The following is a 21,794-nucleotide window of genomic DNA, read 5'->3' as shown; positions in this document are numbered from 1 at the left end:
GGTTTTATTGTGCTTTTATAAGAGAGAACAGCAAACATTACAGCCAATTGCCAAGTCCACACAGAGGGAGCATAAAACATACAGGATACGTTTCAAGAGAATTCCACAAAGCCTTCCTAGATGTGCTTTTTCTGCAGGAAACGTGCCTAATACAGGGAGAAGAGCGGGCGCTGAAGGGAGGGGGGGATAGGACAGGTCCCCTGGGCATCCGGAAATATCAAGTGGGGGCTGGGGGGTTCGGAATAGTGCTACATAAACAATGTAGGCTGCAGGAGTGTGTGGTGAAGAGCATGTTTGAAGGAAGGTTGCTGATACTGCAGGGTACCATGGAAGGGGCAAGAGTATTACTGGCGGCAACATACGCACCCAATCAAGTGCAAGCACAATTTATACTCAATGCGCTCAATGCGATACAAGGGCTCAAAGCCGATCTGTACATCATAGGAGGGGACTTTAACTCCTGGGCAAATGAAACCTGGGACAGAAGCATGACTGGGAAGAGGCCAGAGGGAAGGGAAGACAGGCTGGGGCACCTGGGACGGGCAATAGAGGCACGCGGCCTAGTGGACGCGTGGAGAAGTCAGCACCCACAAGGGGAAGGTTACACCTTCTCAACCCAGCACAAAACATATACTAGGATTGATTACCTGTTCTTAAACAAAGACCAGACCAGTGCACGAGGGTAATGTGTAGTAGTATTAGTCCCAGTGGGATGGACCAACCACGATATGGTGATAATGTCCTTAGATATCGAAGGATTGCACAGACCAGATAGTAACAGGCGCTGTAATGAATTACTCTGGGGAGACTCACTTTTTGCGGGCCAGCTGGCCAAGGCAATACCGGATTATTTTGAAATAAATGATACTGGGGTAGTACGCACGGAAGGGGTCTGGGATGCAGGGAAATCAACCTGGAGGGGACTGCTGATAAGAGAGGCAGCAAGGCGAAAAAGGGACATGGGACTCCAGGAAGAGAGATTGAGGAAAGAGATACTGGAGGGGGAGGAAAGGATGCATGCTACAGAAGTGAACATGGATGAGATTAGAGAAGAGTTGTTATCCAAGAGGGCAGAGCTGAAAGCGTTAGGGATGGGGGAAACCCTGTGGAAACAGATACCTCAAACAGAAATACTACAAAAAAGAAGAAAAGGCAGATGCACTGTTAAGGGCAAGGCTACAGACTCAGAGAGCAGGGTGTCCACCCTGGGGGGCTCCATAGGAGGGGGAGCAAGGAATCGCCAAAAGTGGTTGCTGAAGGTTTTGCCCGATACTATGAGAAGCTATATAAGTCCTAAGCCCCTAGCTGGGAAACTGAAGTGGGAGAATACTTGAGGGAAGTGACCCCAACCAGGTTCACATGCCCAGTGGTGGAGCACCTAGAGAGCCCGATAACAGCGGAAGAGGTGCAGGATGCGATATCGCGCCCAACGGAAAAGCACCGGGAGAGGACGGATACACCATAGGGTTCTACAAAAAATACATTGGTGTCCTATCACAGCATATGGTGAAGTTATACAACCATATCCTAGACACGGGAGAGGCTCCAGCATCGTTCAGCAGGGCATTAATATCGGTAATCCCGAAGGAAGGAAGGAAGGAAGGAAGGGACCCAGACCAATGCTTATCATACTGCTCCATCTCGCTCTTAAATGTCGATGAGAACATATTCACACGAATCCTAGCGACACGCTTTGAAGGGAAATTGCCCCGTATTGTCCATCCGGACCAAATGGGTTTTATAGCAGGTAGACAGGGCCCTGATGCGATTCGGAAGGCCTTGGATCTTATGGAAACATATTAAGGGAGACCCCGGGGGCCAGGCGTTATTAAGCCTGGACTCAGAAAAGGCCTTTGATAGAGTCGAGTGGGAGACAGAATGTGTCGCGCAATCAGGGTAATCTACTCAGGACCAACGGCAAGGGTGGTCGTAAACGGAACTAAGTCACGAGAATTTGGCCTGGCAGGGGAACCAGACAGGGATGCCCCCTGTCACCCCTTCTGTTTGCTTGGACAATGGAACCGTTGGGGGGGGAAAAATATGCAAGGGCAACCAGATAAAAGGGATCGGGGTGGGGCCAGAAAGCCACAAGATAAGCATGCACGCCGATGATGTACTGTTATACCTCACAGAGATAATGTGGTCAGTACTGAGGGTACTTAAGGTATTGGAAGAATATGGGAGGGTGTTGGGCTTCAGTCTTCATGGTAAAAGTAAATAAGTCAACCCTCCTCCCCCTCTAAGAGCCAACAGGGGAACAAAGTAAGGAATGGCAAGGGTTAGGGATACCAGTGGAGAGAAGTAGTATAAAATACCTAGGGGTGAGAATACCCAAAGAGCTGGATAATATATACGAGAGAAATTTCCCCCCGCCATTGCACAGGCTCTTTGGCGAGTTTGAAACCTGGTCTAAGCTTACGATCTCCTGCTAAGGAAGGTTAAATGCAATAAAAATGTTGCTTCTCCCCAGAGTGCTGTACCTATACCAGGCGCTACCAATAGAGTTGCCAGATTCGCACTTTATAGCACTGAAAAGAAGGATAGTGAAATTCCTACGGCAAGGGAAGAAACAAAGTGTGGCGTACAAGCGCATATCAGGTAGATCCACCCCTCCTTTTTCTTTAGACTGCACTAATATTCTGTACGCCACACTTTGTTTCTTCCCTTGGCGTAGGAATTTCACTATCTTTCTTTTGGAAGGGGCAAGAGTATTACTGGCGGCAACATACGTGGCCCAATTCAGAGCCCTGATTCCCCACTTGCGAACGGACAAGGAGAAACAATGGGTGGGTATAGAGAACTAACTGACTAGACCGGTCACGCTAGGGGAGTGGCTATGGGCGCCAGCAAAGGCAGCCCCTGGAAGGATAAAATTGCACAAGATTCTGGGCCTGCTTTGGAATCTGTGGAGGGTCAAAAAGGTAATGGTGGGGGGTCACAACATGGCCCTCAACACTAAGTCACATATGGGCCCCCTCCGATACGAGACTGCATCCCAGACCACGAGAGGTTCCAGGATTGGTATGAGGCAGGGTTGGAGAGAATAGGACAGGCCCTGGGTATAGGGAAAGTCTCTGTATTTAAATACTTGCAGCTTAAAGGGGTGCTAATGGCAGAGGAATGGAAGGAGGAACTGACGGGCACAGAGAGGATACTGAACACAGAGAGGGGAACAAGGGATCTAATATCCAAACTGTGTCAGGCCCTGTTGGAGGCGCAGGGTGGAGAGATTGACACATTCAAGAGGAGATGGGAGCGAGATATGGGAATGGAAATGGAAGCAGACTAGTGGAGAAGGTTATCTGTGAGTGCACACCGCACCTCAGTGGCCTGCCAATATAAACTGCATGGGCTCAAGCTTTTATACAGGTGGCATTATGACCCAGTAAGGATATGAAAGATGTACCCAGGGGCGGACCCTCACTGCTGGAGAAAATGTGGTCAAACGGCAGATTGCTGGCACATGTTGTGGGGGTGCGAAAAGGTACAGAAGTACTGGAAGGACATTCTGGGTTGGATAAATGATCTGGAGGGGGTGGACAGGCGCCCGGACCCCCTACTCGTATTGCTTGGAATGGAGATGGAAGAAGGGGAGTGGCTAAAACCTCTGCATATGCCCCACTACCTGCTGCTAGCGGCCAGGGCGTGCCTCAGTGACATCTTTATGGGATGGCAAAAGGTGCACTTGCCCCGGGCCCCCACCTTGAAGGGGGGCCCCCACAAGTGTGTCTAATCTAAAGATGTTAGTGACCATTGTTTACAAAACTTAGATAGCACACGTCAAGATATTGTATGGCGTGTTATTGAGGCTCTGAACCTATTGCCTGTCTGTTGTAACAAATACGTTCTGCTCTGATCAATTCATCGTGTAATGCTTTCTGTGTTCACTGTCCCACACATAGTTTGTGTGTTCACTACGACAACTCCTGTAGCAATCTCGCCTGTCTATGGGAATTATAATGATCGTGTGCAATGCACAAAGTTGAAATGCATACTGATAAATGTGAGTGCCGCCTTGGTTCAGAAGATAGCTCAGTGTGTTAAGCACTGATTGCAGAGATTTGTGTTCATATGCAAGATTATAATACTGAATTCCAGCAAGGCCAACTCAGCCTTTCCCATGTTTGAAGTTGATAAATCTGCAGGTATGTGTACTTTGTTTTGTAGTGCAACAGGTGCTATTTTCGGCAGTGTACCTGGACCTGTGGTTGCTATAAAAAAAAAACGAATATAGCATCAGTACGGTGAAGGTCTAGAAATTGGTTTCTGCAGATGGAGGCTTGTAAAACCCAGGCAGCTACCTCAAATGAAGACTATAAAGTGTTAGTCCGAGAAGTGATTAGGTGTGCAATTTCAAGACTGTGGAACCAAAGCATTCATGCTTCTATCCTGGCTTCCCTAGCAGACGATACAGTGATCCTAGACAAATCAACTAATTTCACTGACATTACTGTACTGTCTTCCTTGAAAAGGTTGCCTTTTCACATGCTGGGGGTATTGTTTAGTCCATTCATTAACTGATCTGACTTATTATGCAAGTAATTTCAGCGGAAGGGGTCCTAGACAGAAGAGAGCGTATCAGGTATTGCAGGCCTCTGGCAAGCATATTTTAAGGTCTGCTCATTTGGCACAAAAAACGGTTTGCTTTTTTGTACAACCAAAATGTTTTTGTGTAGGTTTATAAATAACAATTTCACAAGCCTGTGTTTTGGGCCAATTTAAAGCAATAAAATACAAAAGAGAAACCCAGATGTAATCTTTTACGATCACATCAAATAGTATGTTGGCAACTATATACTTCCCTTCATGATCGAGACAATGAAGCTAGAATCATTCCCATTTTGCATAATAAGCTTCTCTAACATTTTATTTTTGAAATGGTCATGTTGGGTTATTTGATTTGTCTACTTTCTAAATCAGATCTATAAAATGGGATTATTTTACTTCATGGAACGTACTAGAAAAGCAAGTGGTAAAGTGCAGAAATTGCAGAGTGGGTGCAAATCCCAGCTTCACCTTTCAACCAATATGTAATCCTGGGCATCTCATTTAATCTTGCATTCCCTAATATGTCAAAATTGGCAGTCCCTAAACCATTCACAATTGTCACCCTTCTGAGTGATTTTGTTCTAAGGGTATGATCTTCACAACAGCTTCACACATGGTTTAACTGGCTAGAGTGTTGCTCCCTCTATAATAATATTGAGCATTGACATATTGCACACCACAGCCACCCGTTTCTTTGCTCTGTAATGGAAACCCTATTTGAAAACCATGTCCCTCTTCTAATCTCAATATGTCTGTGTGCGTGTACCTTGCTGGAAGCTTCTAATCTTAATCCACTATCTATTCTATGGTAGGTGTATCTTTCTCCTTGCTTTCAATTGGTCTCCTGTATCCATGCTTGAGCATTTTTTGCATTCTGTGAGGGTGCTAATCTGAGTCATCTGTCTATTCTGGATTATGTGCGCCTTTTTACATACAATCTGTGTCCAATTTATACTATGACTGGTCTACCTTCCTCGTTAGTGGTAATGATGAAAAATGGCCTGTACCTATGCTAGAATGCAAGTGTCCTTGTTGTGGACTGCTGATGTTGGCCTTGAAATGCTACTTCTTTATCATTATTATTACAGCAAGAATGAAGAGTGTAAGGGGACTGAAAGGGAGTACCATTGGCTATTTAAATCACTCTGAGGTAACATGCCAAGCTGTGTGTTGTGATCGCGATGAAGGGGGCATGACCAGATATTCTGGATACCTTAATTCATTTGGCTCGTTGGAGGGGGACCCCCCCAAAGGTGTCCGAGCCCCAAAAAGATGGCCATGGCGTGCCTGGCAGGGGGGTGGAAGAGAGAGGGACTTCTGAGCGAAAAACAGTGGGCCACGAAAGCCCGGGACTTGTATAGAATGGAACAGCTGACCAGACAAATACACAATCTGACCACATCAAGGGAAATGAGTGGGTAGCCTTCCTCGAGAATTATGACTCGGAAAGGCCACAATTGAATGCTGGAATGGGGGCCCCAGAGACTATAAACGACCCAATGGGGAGTGAATTAACGTGGCACGACGGACACAAACGAGGAGGGTAGAAGTGGGGAGGGCTGGCTTGAAGAGGACACAAGGGGAGAGGGAACGAACAGTGCTGGTGAACCACAACCTATACCCTGAGGTGGTGATGCAGATTCCACAAGTGAACATGGAAGAAAGACTCTAAGCAGGCATTGGAACAAATGATTAATGGAGTTTGGAACACAGGCTCCAACGGAAATAATGTGGCCACCCGGGCAGTACAAGACATAAAGGTGGAGGGGGAGATGGGAGTGTGGCAGGGGAAGGGGGTGAATTCATAGTTGTTGGGGCGAGGGGGTAAATAGAAAATCTGCATGGTGAAACTTCTCCAAGTGCGAAAACACCTGTTATATATGCTTTATTTGTGCAAATTCACCAATAACATATATTTGCAAAAAAAAACATAGGATATTCATTTAATGCAAGCATGGGACCTGTTACAGAGGTATAGAACTAGGCCGTTGGTACACATGGGGGAGCCACAATGTGGGTAAGTAAGGCTGTGAAAAAGAGAGAGTATGCACTTACATTTGACAGAGAGTAAGAGAGGTATCTCCGTTATATAGTACAGGTTGTGTGTAAAACAGCTTTTTGTTTCATATGAAGAAGCAATATGAACTAATATCTAGTGTACTGAGTTGGATAATTTAGTTATCAGCAGGTGAACACCCAGTGCATACCTAGTATACGTGATTTAATTGACAGCTATGAGCTGCAATGTTACTAATGACAGAGCGATGAGAGGAAGAAAGGTGAATAAGAGGAATGAGTGCTGAATTAAAGGAGAAGAGGAGAGGAATCCTAGAGAAGTAGGAAGGGGGATCCAGCTGTAAGCCATGTGTAGCATGACAATAGGTGCATCATATGGAGAAAAGTCTACACAGTGGGTGTGTGATTTAACTAGAGAATGGCAGCAATGCGCTAGCTTAGGAGGTGAAAAAGGAAGTCCATGAATCAAGTATACCTCAGGGGGGAGTGTGAGAGGATTTAGCAGACTGGCTGTTATTTGACCTGATTAGAGGAGCTGAGGCCCCAGCTAGGAGTGCGTAAGAACTAAGTTTTGGTCTTTGTGATTGTTTCAGATTGGAACCATCATGGGATGTACCAACATTACTATTACTAGAATTTGATTAGTGGAGCTTTGCACACTTCAGGGAATTGATTCTTGGATAAGGTGTTGGGGTGAATAGTGTATAGGAAGTTCTCTAGGGGACTCCAACTTAATGAGAATTTTGTTAACGCATTTGTGTCTTCACATATTATTTTCCCATCCCGAGCAGGAGATGGGAAAATATTCCCGGCAGCGCCAGGCCAATCAAGGGCGGGATAATCCTACCTCAAATGGGCCCCCTTACCTGGGACTCGGGAGCATAGTCCAACCTCAACTGGGCCCCTTCACCCAGCAGGTGCATGCATGCTGCTTCCCCCTCACCACTGTGCAGCGCCCCCAATCATTGCCCCTCGAAGCCCAGTAGCAAAGGATGGCCCACACTGAAACAAATTAACGCAGGGGAAATGTCAGAGGAATGTATTATACCTCTCAAAAGTAAGTACTGGGAAGAGGAAATTGGGGGTAATTGTACGTTAAACTCTTAAGGTGTATGCCCCTACCCTCCACTCCACAACCGCAGCCAACGATTTCCCCTTTACTATATAAACAGGCATGAGAAAACAATTACATCAGACATCATGATTCAGTGAACGCGTTTTCCCTCTCAATAAAACTAAGAATACCGCATGATCAGAAAAGCTCACCGTCTCGCACTGAAACAAATCTGGCGGACACGAATGCCATTTGGAAACGGCACTTCTCGAGCTCAGCGAAAAGCAGTGCCGCCGCGGTGAAGACTGTTCAGCATGGCCATGATAGCAGAAGCCCGGGGTTCCGCGCAGGAGCGGCACGTGGAGGAGCTACGACTGCTTACGCCCAAAGCCACGAGACGTCCCAGCAGAGTCGCCGCTGCTCAGGCGAACGCAAACAGCACAAAGCGCCGTGGAGGCCCAGTCAGAGCCTGAGAGCAGACGAGACGACCGCACAATGAGAGACGACCGCACAATGAGGGAAGACCACGACACCTGTAGCTATGGAAGGGAAACGACATCGTACAAATGCAGGGGGACCCCCTCCGAAGCGTAATTAACACAATACCGAGAGCGTAATTAATAGGAAGGCGAGCGGTGCCCCCGAGGGTGCACACACTGTCGAAAGTGTCTCCTTCTGAAAAGACACCGGGATCCGGCACGCGGCGCCCACCACTGTCCTTCCCCTCCTCTCTCCAGAAAAACCAAAAGTATGAACTCCTATGAACCGGAAGTCACGCTCACAGGCACAGGAGAGAATCAAATGCTGGGGTAAGAGCAGGGATGAAAAGTTACCTTGGCAGACACCATAATCACAAGAGGGTGTGATGGGGAGCCACCCGCCAGCACAAGGCCAACAGCCCTTGGGGCCAGGGCTGTTTGGGCTTGTGGAGCGCAGCGCGGGCAGGCGCATAACAAACGGACACAGACGCCATAGCTCTTGAGTCAGAGTGGGCCCTTTGCAGGCTTTTGCCACACCTTTATTTCCTTGTCCACGTGATGCGAGACATCACATCCCTTTCCAACTTTGGATAGACAAAACAAACAGACAAATGAAACAACATTTGAAACAACAGTAGCGTCTGCTTCTCTCTTGGTGTTTTTTTTTCCGGCTGCCTCTCAGTCATCAGTCTCGGGCGGTCAGCCTCCCACATGTGTATAGATGCCGTTCAAGATGTACCCTTGAAGTCGAGTAGATGGTACTAACCGCCCCCGGAGCGACTATCGTTCTCCTCACTGTGGGGTGTGTGGTCTGGGCAGACTTTTATCCCCCTCGCCTGGTGTCAGGTGTTCCTGATGTGGATTGTCCTCCTGTCCCTCTTCGGGTGGTATCTTCTCCGTCGCTGATGCACGGGTTTCCGTGGGGGTCTTGGCTCTCTCAGGACACTTCCCATAGGGTTGGAGGCGTCCGTCGGCATGAGATACATTCCGGGTCACTGTTTCGAGCCCCCGCGTGGCAGTGGCTAGTCCATGTTCTCTGTGAGTGATGGTCCAGGGAAGCGATTCGTAGGGGAGGGTCATCTTCCCTTTTTGCGTTCTGTTCCTCACAAATGCCGTGTCCCCTACTTGGAGGACACTTGGTGTGGCTCTTGGAGTTGTGGTCTTGTATACGGCGTTCTACTTGTTCCAGGTCCACTGGTGGGGGCTTCCATAAGTGGTGTAGGGGCAGTCATGTTTGAATGGGTGCGCCAAATATCAGGGCTGCAGGGCTGACTTGCGTCGCCGAGTGAGGGGTTTGCCGGTATGACCGGAGGAACCTGTGAAGTTCAGGTAGCCATGGTCGTCCCTTGCATTTGCGATCCTCACCGATTAGTTATTGGAGGCCATAAAACTCTCTGCATCCGCGTTGGCTGGAGGCCAGTACGGGGTGATGTGGTGGTGCCAGATTCCCAGGCTGTCGACGAATCGTTTGAAGTCTTTGCTTGTGAATGGCGGGCCGTTGTCGCTTTTTTATGGAGGAAGGTATGCCGTGAATTGCTAACATCTTCTCCAGCGCGGTGGTAACTGATGCTGCATCTGTCGAGTTGACCGGCTCGACTTCGGGATACCGGGTGTACTGGTCGAGGGCCACTAGGAGGTATGCCTCGTTAACAATGGTGCGAAAGTCGATGCTTATGGCGTCCCAGCAGCGTTCGCTTTTTGGGGGACAGGCCATAGGTTCAGGGGGTCCTGGCTGGCGTGTCGCTAGGCATGCTGTGCAGGTTTCAACAAGTGCCATGACTTTTTGTTGTATTTGTGAGATACAAATGCGCGATTTGCGGAAGGTCTGTGTCTTTGCCATCCCTTGGTGGCCTTCGTGTGCCAGTTTGAGGGCTCTCTCGTGGAGAGTAGTGGGCAGCGCTATGTGATGGCCTTTGAGGATGAGGCCTTCGAGCGATACAGATAGTTCATGGCGTATTCTGAACAACGCCTGTATCATTTCCTGCGCTTGGGGCGTCTTCTGGCAAACCACTGTGAGGAACGTTTTCCACTCTCCGGTCAGGATTGCCTTCTTGGTTAGTTGGCGGCAGGGGTCCTTGTCGGTCTCCTCAGTGATTTCATTGATTTTCATGGTTTTGGGGTTGGCACAGGCTATGACTTGGCACACGTGCTCTTCTGTCTCCTTGGCTGCTTCTCGTTCTGTGGCGGTGGCAGGTCGGGAGTGCCGTGACAGGAAGTCTGCCGGGTTGTCGGCTCCGGCGCAGTATTGTACCTCGATATCGAACTGTTGCAGCTGAGGCATCCAGCGTTCAATCCTGGCTGGGGGATGTGGTGCTGACCCTTTGAATATGGGGACCAATAGCTTGTGGTCCGTCAGTGCCTTCACTGGATGTCCTAGAATATATACATGAAAGTGCTTGCATCCCCATATAAAGGCTAATGCTTCTTTCTCAATGTGTGCATAGTTCTGTTCGGTTGGGGTGAGTGCTCTGCTTGCGAAGGCAATGGGAACAATGGTTCCGTCCCTGTCCGTTTGGGTGAGGACGGCTGCGAGCCCTACTCGGCTGGCATCCTCTAGTAGCTCTGTTGTGCGCGTTGTGTCGAAGAACGCCATGGTGGCGTCACTGGAAAGAGTCTTTGATCTTCTGGAATGCATTTTCTTGGGTTTTTCCCCACTCCCAGGTTGTCTTTGTTTTTGTGAGTTTCCGCTGGGGAGTGGCGATGGTGACCAGGTCAGGGATAAATCGCCCGCAGTATGTCGCCATACTTAAGACGCTCCGAAATTCGGTTGCTGTGGTCGGGGCTTGCGCATTCTTGATGTCTTCTACTTTTCCTGGGTCCGGTGACACGCCCTTTTCGTTGAAGACATAGCCAAAGAAGCTCCGTGTGGATTTCCCAAATTCACACTTTTCTTCATGTAGCGTCAGTCCTAACTCTTCTAAACACTGTAGGGTGGCTGCTAGTCAGCTGTTATTTTTCGGTTTTGCCGTAGACCAAGATGTCATCCCTGACATTCGCAACTCCCGGAAGATCTTGGAGTACCTTGCGTATCTCTTCTAGGAAAACTTCAGCAGCTGACGATATGCTTAAGTTGAGACGGCGGTAGCTTCTCAGCCCCAGATGTGATGAAAATGTCGTGATGTAGCGTGATTCTTTCGCCAAGCAAATTTGATGGTAGCCTGGCCCTAAGTCCAGCTTTCTAAAAACGGTGGTGCCGGTCAGGTCCACAATCAGCTCGTCTAATATAGGTGTTGTGTCTTTCTCTCTCTATCGCCACATTCGGCAGACGCATGTCGATGCATATGCGCACTACCTGGGGTTGTTTGGGCTTCGCTGTCACAACCATGGGCGATAACGCAGTGGGTGGGGCCAGTGGTCTTTTCAATGATCCGGAGGTCTTCAAGTTTTAGTTCCACTTCGACCGCTGCCCTGATGTGGAAGAGGACTCTCCGATATTGTACTGCTCGTGGCTCTATCGTGGGGTCAACGTGGAGTTTTACTGCCCTTCCCTTTAGGCATCCAATGCCCTGAACAGTTTCCTGTGCTTTGCTAGCAGGTGATCAATTTCCTTGGACTGGATTGCAAAGGTGAATTGTATGAGTTCTAGTTCTGCCGTTGGGCAGTTGAGCAGGGCCTCTATTCCTGCGTCCACAACGTAAATCTGAGTTTTGCAGCTCTTCCCATGTGTGAGAACAGTCTTGAAGTACCCCACAATGGGGAGGGGCTTTTTGCAGCCATATGCGTATAGCAGTATGGGTCTCCGCCAAAGGGGTGGTCTGGGATCGAGCTTGTCAAACCTGATGGTCGGCATGCATTTACCGTGGCCCCTGTGTCGGCCATAATCATCACAGGGATGTCTCCTACTGCCACAGGGCAGCTGCGGCGTGATTTGCTGTCACTGGTTTGCTTACCATGTGTTGGTTTGACTGCTGATATCATGTGGACCTTTTCCCGCCTGGGGTTGCGGTGCCTGGTAGCGTGGCTTGGGGACTGTTCCCTGCTCGATTGTCCATCATCGCTGTCGGTGTCCTCCCCTTCTAGTGCTCGGGCCCATCCTTTCCTGGTTTCTCAGGCTTTGCCTGGTTGTCTCCGTTGTCGGCGGTCATGCTGCCTTGACTGGTCTGGTTGTGTGTTGCGGGGTCTTGCATCGTTGTTCCTCCGGGGCGAGTGCTGTTTGGCTTCCTGCGAGCTCAGACACACCGATGCGTAATGGTTTACCTTCCCGCATTTGTAGCAGGTTGTGCCATATGCAGGGCAGGGTTCTCCCCTGTGTTGCTGTCCGCCACACCACAGGCAATTTTATGGTTGGGTGGCTGATTGCCCTTGTTGGGGTCTATGCTGCTGCAGGGCGTTGACTGTGGTCATGTTGTTGTGTGGCGTTGGTTTCGGACGAAATGTCAGAATAAAAATACACGGGTTGCGCACTTATTTTGTGTGTTGATCTTTTTTTCAGTCCGCTATTCGACGCCCAGGCACCTGGCTGGTAGGGCGCTATATCAATCAGCAGGTCCTGGGGGTGCCTGGGGCACGGCAACAGAGCATTGTGACTCTCCTGCTGCTGGGTGTCGCCCGTCGTGTTGCCGCCGCCCAGGCACTTCCGTGGATGGGTGTGACACGGGTCAGCAGGGCCCTGGTGTGCCTGGAGCACGGTGTGGGTCAGGCTTAACTCGCTGCTGTGGGGGTGTGCTGGGTGGGCATTCGTCCTCCACCTCGTCGCCAGTGTGATAGGGAGCCCAGGGCTGGGGGCTGGGCCTGTTGGGGCTTGTGGAGTGCAGCGTTGGCAGGGGCTTAACAAACGGACACAGACACCGTAGCTCTGGAGTCAGAGCAGGAACTGCCCTTTGCAGGCTTTTCACACACCTTTATTTCCTTGTCCACGTGATCGTCATCACTTGGACATCACAGAGCGTACCACTGTCCCCCCTCTACTCCATCCTCATCCATCTGTAACTTTACTTGAAGAGAACCTGAAAAACTTGATTGGGGAGACAATTGATGCAGCCTTGGAAAAGATCCTTCCTTTGCTACCAGGGATGCATGCATCTGATACTAAACCTGACTTACAGGTTCCACAGTTTGACTTTAACCCGGTATCTTCTGACACTAGTATTAATTTGACACAGAAAGTAAAACCTACAAACAATTGTGTTGCCTTAGGAGACACAAAACATGTGTTTGGAGGGGAGGGGGAGCAGTGGACACCTTGTGTACTTTGCTACATACACAAACCAACCCAGGGCTTTAAGTGGGCCGGGGCTAGCTGGGGCCGAGCAGCGGCAGTCTCCAAAAAGGGTCCACCCCAGATTAGCCCCAGCCACGCCAACACCTCCGTCGAGCAGCCTGTGTAGCCGAAGTGCTGCAGTTACACAGGCTGTCTTGCAGGTGTCTGGACTTCGGAAGTACCGACACCTGCAAGCAGTCTGTGTAACCATGCAGTGCTTCGGCTACATGGGCTGCTTGATGTCTCTGTACTCAGAAACAGGAGGAGGGCTGGACTGCCCAGCTCTCCTTTTGTTTCCGAGTAAATAGTCATCAAGCAGCATGAAGCCAAGTGGCTTCATGCTGCTTGATGAGTTAACTCGAAAACAAAAGGAGAGCTGGGCAGTCCAGCCCTCCTCCTGTTTGTGAGTACAGAGACATCAGCAGCAGGGTGACCTTTCATTCAAGGAGTTGGTGGTTAAAGCGTTGCCTTCCACCGACTCCTTAGATGGAAGGACCCCCTGCTGTGTGTGAGCTGGGGCACACTGGTGTCACACCTCTGGTGCGCCCAGCCCGTTCTTTTGTTTAAAAGGAGGGGCTGGGCGCATCAAACGTAATAATGCCAGTGCGCGCCAGCTCTACTTCCATTACCAGCAGCCCCCAACCTTAGGCAAGGGGTGGCTCTCTTTAGGAGGCGTGGCCTAAGTACCCCTACTTAGGCCACACCCCCTAAGGAGAGATCCCCTCGATTTCTAATCCCATTTAATGCACTGAACCAATCCATATTCAAACCAACATAAGGCCAGCCGAGTGCCGAAGCCTTAATAGGATAACCATGTAATTCCATATAGAACGATCAGGCGGATCGGCCCGATCTCCCTTCCTTAACAGCACCCCGGTTTCCTTGTACTTCACCTTCTCTCTTTGGAAACATAGCCACAGAGTAAAATCTGCCCATTATTTTGTAGTCCCTGATGATCATGCACACCTGTTTAAAAAAAAAACAAATATTTTTTTGCGGCGTTCGGTAGGCATGACAAATTCTGTTGCTATTGTTTGTATGTCAACCAGATCCATCATCTTTATGTATATTGCACACAAACATGGAGTCTTTTCTGAGTTATAGTTGTACACAGCTAGGTTTTCAGTTGTCGCAAAGCACTAAAGCTCCTCTCAGCCTCACAGGAAGATACTGGAACAGTTAGGAGGATCCGCAATAGCTTCTCCACCTGTGCAAAGAAAGCTCTTTCTGTGGGAGGTATCCGTCGAAAGATGTCTACTAATTTGGAGAATGAAGAATACTTGTGGACACTTGATTATGTTGTTAATTGTGCAGAGAGGAGAAAATATTTGATTACTTAAAGGAATGGTTCGGTCAAAAAATGTTATTGGCCCTACGGGTCGGCCATGTGTTTTTAAGCCAAAGTCGCTCGATTTTAGAAAAATTTCCTATGGATCTTACCCGAGTTTTCGTCCATTAAACACACGCGAAAACAGGCAGTAGGGCGCCGCCATTTTGTGATAATCCTATCACTTGCTGCATCGCCCTGGCTGACCTGCTTTTGCGGCACTAAATCATATCCCCCGCCCCTGAGCCTGTCATCAGCAGATGCATACCGCCCATTTCACAACGCCAAAGCACGTCTCGTGTCAACATTCACTGCGCTTCAGCTAATGACGTGTCGCCATGGAAATGGCAGGACGCCTCTTTCCTCAATAAGTATAAACAGACCGTTTCACAACACACAGCAGCAGATTTTCGATTCCATTCCTCTCTCTGTGTTACTTTGAGTATTCTGTGACTCGTTTCTGTGCTCTTGTCAGCTACCTTCGTTGCTTGTAGCCCGTGTTGACAGATACCAGTACCACCGCTATAAATTATTTTAGTTTAACACACAATGGCTACAATAATGCCCTACATGTACGAGCCTGAGTATACCAAGGAGGAACTACTGGAAAGGGAAACACGCGAAAACGATGGGTCTTCGGACGGCAGTTGGGAGGACGATTCAACAGCTGAAGAGCCTGGACCTAGTCGCATGGACGGTGTTTCCACCTGGTGCACATGCAATCGGTGCAAGCTAATGCCAACCGAGGACGAGAACTGCTGCTGCTGTGAAAACTCTGGATGCGAGGCCTACATTTCGGAAGGCGAGCCATGACCGCAATGCATCACCGAGCTGCCAGACTTCAGGGATTGCCTGCCTCACACAGTCCGTGTTGAGGATAATGATGGTGCTTATGCACGAACTTCGCGCAACTGTTCGTCCTCGTAATCCGAGTAACGAGTAAGTATACTCTGCTTGTAATGCCACTCCTATTTCATGGTCTTCTACTATATCCAAAATTACATATACATATCATTGTAACGCATGAAAGTCGTTCAATAGTGTGCAGTGTAAAGATAGCATTTGTCCGAGAAGAATGCCATTAGTTACAAGAATTGTCATTGACAACAAACGTTTATTAAACTTATCTTGGTCATTTAAAAACAGTTTGTTTCATTCCTTTTCACAGGTGGTACAGGCTGGTGGCCTATCGTTCCTTTACATGGTGGCTTCATGGGAGGCTTGGACACCGCGTTAGAAGAGTAATACCTGCCTGTGCCGTTCGTGCCATAAGAGAAACTTTCCCAAGTGACAGCAGTCAGTACAGGGGATTTTCTCTCGCTGTGCTGCAACCTGACCTGTACAATGTGTAAAGTCTTGTATTTTTGTGTCATCAAAATAAGATACAAAATAAAACACCACATATATTTTAACAACGGTTGTTTCGATTTTTTAAATGAATCAAGTGTGTCTCCATTCAAGGATGGACGTCAGACATCTGTGTTCCGAATGGGTGAAGGTCAGGTCGCTGTGAAGCAGGGTGGTCACTATCTAAGCTAACATAATATATTCTCAATAATGCATGCACTAAATAACACCTGTTCGAAGTCTTTCAGTCGGTTATGTCTCTATAAAAGTCACACATATATCTATACTATCAATTAACATTAGATTATACAGGCCTTAGGTTAAGGGTCTTGACCACTATAATACACTGTTTGAAGTTTGGGTCTGTGCTCACAAGAATCTCCGGTATGTGGCATTTGTTATTGATAGGCAACGATATACTGCAGTAGGGGTCTAATGTTAGTTGGGGATCTGCTAGGTGGGCATCATGGCGTGGTCAGTGGTCTGGCACATGAAGAGAATACCTTGCAGGGACACAGGGTCAGAATGGCAGTAAGTTTCCACTGGCGAGGGTGCGTGGGCAAGGACACATTTGTGGAGATGAACGAGCTATGTGCTTAGTTCAGGCTGGTTCACATGCAGGACAGTGGTCTCAGAGGAAGAGTGATGTGTTACATTTATTAGCTGTTGCAAATACCTCTGGAGTTTTCCAGTCAGAGTGGGAACGAGGGTGGGGGCCATGTGCTCTGCGCCGGGAGGCCTGGTCACCAAGATGGAGTGGAAAGGGGGTACAAAATGGATGCCCCGTGTCCTGCTCAGTGGTCCCATCTACGCGAATGTCAACCAAAGTTAACATCACATAAGGGCAAGGGGTGAACCCACTACTGGAGGCACTTGGTCCGAGTTTCTACTGAGAAGTAAAGGATGAGAGGAGCCACACACTTGCCTGCACGCCCCAGGCCCATCTATCCCACCCCCCTCTATCAAAGGCGGTTCCCACCCGGGGATGAGCGCTGGCATGATGGGCTGTCACGGGCGCAAACGGCCAAGGTGCCAAACAGCATGTACACTTCAAAAGGTATCCCACGCCCAGGGGCCATCGCTCACATGGCCTCCTCAGACCCCGTTTCTCCAGGCAGGCCTCCCCTGAGGCAGGCCGCCCCCCTGCAATCCACATAAATGTGTCTCCATTCAGCAGTCTTCCTGTGCCTTATCTGCACGTCCCAGGCACATCCATCCCACCCCCTCTATTAAAGGCGGTTCGCACCCCGGGATGAGCGCTGGCATGTGGGGCTGTCACAGGCGCAAACGGCCAAGGTGCCAAACAGCATCGCTCACATGGCCTCCTCAGACCCTGTGTCTCCAGGCAGGCCTCCCTGAGGCAGGCCGCCCCCCTGCAAACCACATAATACCATGACATAAACACGTCATTCATTCACAAACACACCCCTGTTTCTAATACTTTATAAACCACTTGATATGTCTCATGAGAACATCTTTGTGCTTTGCAAGTCAACTCCTGAACCTTCTACCTGAGAAGCACTGAGATCTATGCTAATCTGCTCGTCGTCGTGCTATCTGTGACCGCTTCGAGCAAACTCGTCAGTGTGCTACCTGTGGCCATCTACCTGTTATCCTGCAACATACTGCTCGGCCTGCTGAATCCAACTGTTTGTTGGTCAAGGTAAGGCCATGTATCCTAGTCATATTTCGGTCATTTTTACATTTCTATCTATTTGCGATTACAGTACCCAGTAGTGCTATGGTCATTGGTCTCATTGCTATTGACTTGAGTTTCAATTGTTATGCTATCAATAGATCTATTTATTTTCATCTGTGTCAATTGTCATCGAATTGCATCCTTGGGGGGTCCAGTCTATAATGTAAGCATGTTTCCTTCTCATGCAACACAGAACATCCAAGGGACGAGTCACATGTTCAGAGTTTAGTCACATCATTTAAAACATTTCTGTAACTTATGCAAATACTAAGCCGCACATGATGAACTGGTATAGTTCCAGCGACCAAAACAAACCTTGCATTGAACATGGTATGGTTCATTTACTTTTTTATGACATTTTTATTCATCAGGGTTTTATAATAATCTAGATATTTACTTTTCAGAATTTTCAACAATGCCTGCCTGTTTGATTAGCGGTTGCCCTTCGAAGACCCATGCTAAATCTGAAGGCACTACAATGCATGTATTCCCTAAAACTGTTGATCGAATAAGAGAATGGGTCAGACATTGCGGATATCCACCGGAAGAGCTTGAAAGTAGAGTCCAGCAAGTCTTTGAGGACAAGAGGGGTGATCGATACCGCTTCTGCAGCCGGCACTTTTCCTCGAACATGTACGCCACATCTTGGGTAACAAAGAAGAATAAACGGCGAACGACACGGAAATTGCTCGCAAACGCTATTCCAACTCTATTCGTCCACATTCCGCCACTGGTGAGTCAAGTGTCCAGATTTAGCTTTAGGCCTTGCGGTAGTGTGTAGGTAGCCGAATTGATTAATTGATATTTTAGGTGTTGTGTCCCTTGTAATACTTTCGATATTAATATGAGTGTATAGCTTTTTGAATAATGACATTTATCAATAAATTATTTTTCGATTTTATAACCCCCAAACGAAATCTATTTATGGGAACAGGGAACTGTGCTGTATTGCGCATTTTCAATAGCATTATTCTGAAGTATTCTGTCGGTTTACATGGCAATTTTTTAATATTTGCATTTCATTATCAAACAATAATTTACCTTTACAACTGCTCGACTATCCACTGAATCTGAAGCAAGAACATTCTTCATCTGTGACGTGCCCGCAGTTATCAACCACTTCTAGCGCGTATCAGGTAATCATACTTGGCTATTCCGCTACAGACTTGTTTTATGCATGTCAAGTAATAGTTTTTATGTATCGTGTGCTTATTTTACCAATTGTTTTGTTAGTGCTTTCCAATTGATATACACCTTAGTTGTCGTCCCCTGGTGTTTGTTTTCAGTTATAATTAGTGTTATCCATACTAAAGCAAGTACTGTCTTTCAGGGAGATGCTGAAGCGTCCACCACATTGACAACAGCCCTAGATGTTCTTCAGCAGCACGAGGTATGGATACTGACAGCTCCATCGACCGTGATCATCAGGACTGGAACACTTGTCGTTTGATTGTTCTACACCATGTTTCATTTGTGGTTAGCCATTGATATGTACCTGTGCGGTCGACGCCAAGTGTGTGTTGTGTTTTCAATATTGTAATCCTTACTAATGAAAATACTATGTTTCAGGCAGTTGTTGAAGCGTCAACCCACGCACTTGATGCGGAGCCTGACATTCAAGTAATTCCAGGGGAAGTGGAAGCAGGACCATGCGGATACGAATCGTCGCAACAGCTTTCGGAAGCGCGCACCACATTTACAACATCGATAGATATTCTTCAGCAGCACGAGGTATGGATACTGACAGCTCCATCGAGCGTGATCATATAACGTGATTCCATTTGCTATACTTTCTTCCCTATTAACTCAAGTACTGTGTTTCAGGGAGACGATGGAGCTTCCACTACAATCACAAGATCCCATTTAGATGATGCAGATGTAAAGAAATTAGAGAAATAAGTAGATTAAATCTGATCATATTTAAATATTCCTTGATTCTTTTAGACAATGCAACATTTGTGGTTATATCTTTATATGTACCTGTGCCGTCGACCCCAAGTGTGTGTTATGTTTACAATATTGAAAACCATACTTATGCAAGTACTGTGTTTCAGGGAGTTGCTGATGCCTCCTCTCCAATACAATCATTCATGGCAGTCCATGCAGAGCCAGAGGTATGGATACTGACAGTTCCATGGAACTAGGTCATCAGAGCTCGAATACTTGTGGTTTGATTGTTCTATACAATGTTTAATTCGTGTTGAGCTATTGAGATGTACCTGTGTGTTTGTCCCCACGTGTGTTTTATGTTATCAATATTGTGATACATAGTAATGAAAGTACTATGTTTCAGGGAGTCGATGGAGCCTCATTCCGTGCTGTCTATGCGGATACAGAAAATATAGTCGTTGCAGCGCAAGAGGAAGGGAAGAGATGCAGAAATTAATCGGAGCTACAGCGTGCAGATGTTGAAGGTCGAGTCAAGAAAGTTGCAAAGAAAAGAAACAAAAATAAGGTTAGTTACAATCAGTTCATAACTTTAGAATTTTTTTTACTATTTTATGTTTTTTTCCAGTCAATTGTACTATACTTTATCTTGTGTTTAAACTGAACATCCCTTTTCCAATCTGTCCTCTAGTTACCCGTGGGTGTACGAACTATACATACACAGACACTGAAGCGAATGAGAGATGTTTCTTGCCAGAGACCATTTACACTATGGAGGAACTATTAATTCAGACGCCGCGTGTTGAGACTAGAGATGCTCATGTCCAATGGCCAAAACATTAATTGAATATGTCCGGAGAATCCAGTAAAGTTGTAATGGACCATTGCTACAGTGCGACTGCAACACCACAAGAAGATGATACTGAATGTATTGAAGATAGCTCTGAAGTAGTTGCAGATCAATTCACACAATCTACACCCGCCAAAAAAATGCTACCCAAAAAGCTGTCGACAATGTTGTGTTCTCCCATCAATGTTGAAGTAACAGATGTTGAAATGACAGAGAATGAACCAGCAGCAGCATTCACCGACGCATCAGAACCTGATATTGGCGATATTTCTTTCAATTCTGCAACGATGCAGTCCGAAACAAGTGTGATGCCGGATGACAGTCTAATGAAAGAGGGCAAATACATAGTATTCGACAGTTGTTTGATGGATATTATAAGTATGCTGAAATGTGGGCATTCCGTCAGAGGGAAAGTATGTGGGAAGCCATTGATTCATGTGACTCGTCAAAAACAAGGCAGTAACGTCAAAATACATGTCGCCTGTAGATTAAATCACACGTTCTCATGGTCTGCACAACCGATGCTGGGGAAACTGCCAGCAGGCAATCTACTGTGTGCAGCTGCATCACTTTTTAGTGGCTCCAGTTTTAGAAAGTTAGAGTTTTTCTTTCAGTTTGTGGGACTTCATTTCATTTCTAAAACGCAGTACTACAAATACAAGTACTACAAATACCAACATGATTATCTGTTTCCGGCCATTAGTGATGCTTGTAAAATTGAAGAATTGTCTCTAGCAAGTACATTTGAAGGGAAACGATTCAGGCTAGCCGGCGATGGACAGCGCGACAGCCCTGGATTTTCTGCCAAGTACTGCACCTACCACTTTCAGGACATGGATAGTAAGAAAATTGTGAGTTCGGTGGTCGTGCAGGTAACACAATGTAGATCCTCAGTGGCCATGGAGAAACTAGGATTTATAAAATCAGTGAAATATCTACAATTGAGGGGAATGCACATCGACCTCATAGCCATGGACAGATACGTTTCAATTGCCAAGACAATGAGAGAGCAGTTCCCACATATTAAACATCAATTTGATGTATGGCATCTTGCTAAATCAATCAATAAGAAAATCTCGGCTGCAGGGAAAATAAAAGGTTTGGAAAGTATTTCACAGTGGTCCCAGTCTATCAGCAACCATCTGTGGTGGAGCTCCAAAACTTGTGAAGGGTCAGTGGAAATACTACTTGAAAAATGGCGGTCACTGATGCACCACTGTACCAACGTTCACCGCTGGTCAGAAAACCTACGTTTCCACCAATGTGAACATGGCCCTTTTTCCCCAGAGGAGGCAAGGAAGAAGAAGTGGTTGATTCCATCTTCACCGACACACAAAGCCATTGAGAAGATTGTTTTCGATAAAACTCTATCAAGAGATTTGAGGGG

The 21,794-nt window shown here is 47.4% G+C and overlaps 2 protein-coding genes across 3 annotated transcripts in view; both read right to left on the bottom strand.

The window, feature by feature from the left end:
- LOC138569366 (oxaloacetate tautomerase FAHD1, mitochondrial-like) overlaps positions 1-21,794 on the bottom strand; it is a 375,217-nt gene that overhangs the window by 343,598 nt on the left and 9,825 nt on the right. The window lies entirely within an intron of this gene.
- LOC138569367 (oxaloacetate tautomerase FAHD1, mitochondrial-like) overlaps positions 1-21,794 on the bottom strand; it is a 302,844-nt gene that overhangs the window by 271,226 nt on the left and 9,824 nt on the right. Inside the window, exon 1 of one of the 2 annotated variants that reach the window (XM_069647293.1) lies at positions 7,831-7,916. The exons of the other annotated variant lie outside the window; for it this stretch is intronic. The gene's annotated coding sequence lies outside the window, so the exon portion shown is untranslated. Of the gene's footprint in view, positions 1-7,830; positions 7,917-21,794 lie in introns of those variants that run through there. 2 annotated transcript variants of the gene reach the window in all.

Source organism: Ambystoma mexicanum, chromosome 2q (genome assembly GCF_040938575.1).
Source record: "Ambystoma mexicanum isolate Mex_15411 chromosome 2q, UKY_AmexF1_1, whole genome shotgun sequence".
Lineage (NCBI taxonomy): Eukaryota > Metazoa > Chordata > Amphibia > Caudata > Ambystomatidae > Ambystoma > Ambystoma mexicanum.
Note: the sequence above shows the minus strand (reverse complement) of the source record. Positions and strands in the feature narration are given on the sequence as shown.